This window comes from Octopus bimaculoides, chromosome 18 (assembly GCF_001194135.2).
Source record: "Octopus bimaculoides isolate UCB-OBI-ISO-001 chromosome 18, ASM119413v2, whole genome shotgun sequence".
In the NCBI taxonomy this organism is placed as follows: domain Eukaryota; kingdom Metazoa; phylum Mollusca; class Cephalopoda; order Octopoda; family Octopodidae; genus Octopus; species Octopus bimaculoides.
In genome coordinates this window covers 9,872,237-9,873,925 of record NC_068998.1, presented here as the reverse complement: position 1 = coordinate 9,873,925, position 1,689 = coordinate 9,872,237, and the positions used below count along the sequence as shown (strand labels likewise).

At 40.8% G+C, this 1,689-nt stretch overlaps 1 protein-coding gene across 5 annotated transcripts in view; it reads right to left on the bottom strand.

Moving 5' to 3' along the window:
• Window positions 1-1,689, bottom strand: part of LOC106874611 (glycoprotein endo-alpha-1,2-mannosidase) — a 76,209-nt gene that overhangs the window by 6,953 nt on the left and 67,567 nt on the right. The gene's annotated exons all lie outside the window — the stretch shown is intronic.

Sequence of the window (1,689 nt, the reverse complement as noted above, 5' to 3'; positions counted from 1 at the left end):
CATCCGAAACTGCAGTACCATAATATTGTCATCGTAATAAAATAAAATACAACAACAGTGTCATCTCATACATATCTGTACTGCAAACCACAAAAAAAAAAAAAAAAATTAAGCTTGCTTACCACCCACATGGTTTCGGGTTCATTCCCACTGTGTGGCACCTTGAGCAAGTGTCTTCTACTATAGCCTCGGGCCAACCAAAGCCTTGTGAGTGGATTTGGTAGACGGAAACTGAGAGAAGCCCGTCGTATATATGTATATGTATATATGTGTGTGTGTATATGTTTGTGTGTCTGTGTTTGTTCGCCCCACCATTGCTTGACAACCGAAGCTGGTGTGTTTATGTCCCGTAACATTAGCAGTTCGGCAAGGGAGACTGAGAGAATAAGTACTAGGCATCCAAAGATTTGCTCCAGCATGGCTGCAGTCAAATGACTGAAACAAGTAAAAGAATAAAAGAGTACCCTTTTTTTAAAACAACATAAACATTTGAACAGCCACAGAGTTTGCTGTGACCCCCGCCCCCAAACACCACTTCGGATAAATCTTAACCAGCAACTTAGATGTGAAATAGCTATCGTTATATGCGTACATGCACCCTAATCTGTTTTAAAGAAAGGACACACTGGACAATGTAGTCTCGGCAGGTATGAGTGGGTGCTGAAAAGTTCTCAACTTTGTGTAAAATAAAATACAGGAGGATCAATTAATTATGATTTTATCCAACATGTTCCTCTCTCCGATTCACACACTTATTGCAGCTGTCCTTCAGTTTTTTAATCCCTGTAAAAGAACTCGGAAGGTTGAGCCTCCAACCAGGCCTTTCGCGAAACCCTTAAAGCCAGGAACTTTTTAGCGTCCCATCATTACGGAATTTGGGCTAAATTTGACTACATTTTAGGTCTTCCTTTTACAGGAACAGCTTCATGTATTATTGAATAATGAACAGTATTGAAGAGCATAAAAATTAAAATTGTAGTTGTACTACTGCTACTACTACTACTACTACTACTACTACTACTACAACTATCACCACCACCACCACTACTATCATAACCACCACCATCAACCACTGCCACCACTGTCCTTGTAGTCATGATCACCACCACCACCACCACCACCATGGACATTAAACGATGATGATGATGATGATGATGATGGTTGTGACATTTTTGAGAGAGAGAGAGAGAGAAAGGAAGTGGAGAGTTGATTAATGGGAGGCAACTCTAGATGACTCTGGTGAAGGAAAATTGAATTTCTTAAAAATTTTTTTTTTTTACTTATAAAGTTTAGCACAAAGAGCACAGCTCTCAGACCTTTACAGACCAGCCGAGACTTGTGAGTTTGACACCATTAATGTCCCATTCAACCTGTTGTGGGTCAAAACCTGCTGGAAAGACATGAGAGCAGAGAGAAGATTCCAGAGGGATGAAACTCTTGTGAGGAAAGGTTTGGACATAAAGGGTATTGCAGGATTGAGGGACAGAGTGATGGTGGTGGTGGTGTAAGACCAGCTAGCTCTGAGGAACGAAGTCCATTATAGTTGTCACAGAAAACCCATACTGAAGATGAAATAAAAAAACTGCTCATGCCATTCATATGAAAAAATTTTTAAAGGAGTGGCTGTGTGGTAAGTAGCTTGCTTACCAACCACATGGTTCCGGGTTCAGTCCCACTGCGTAGCACCTT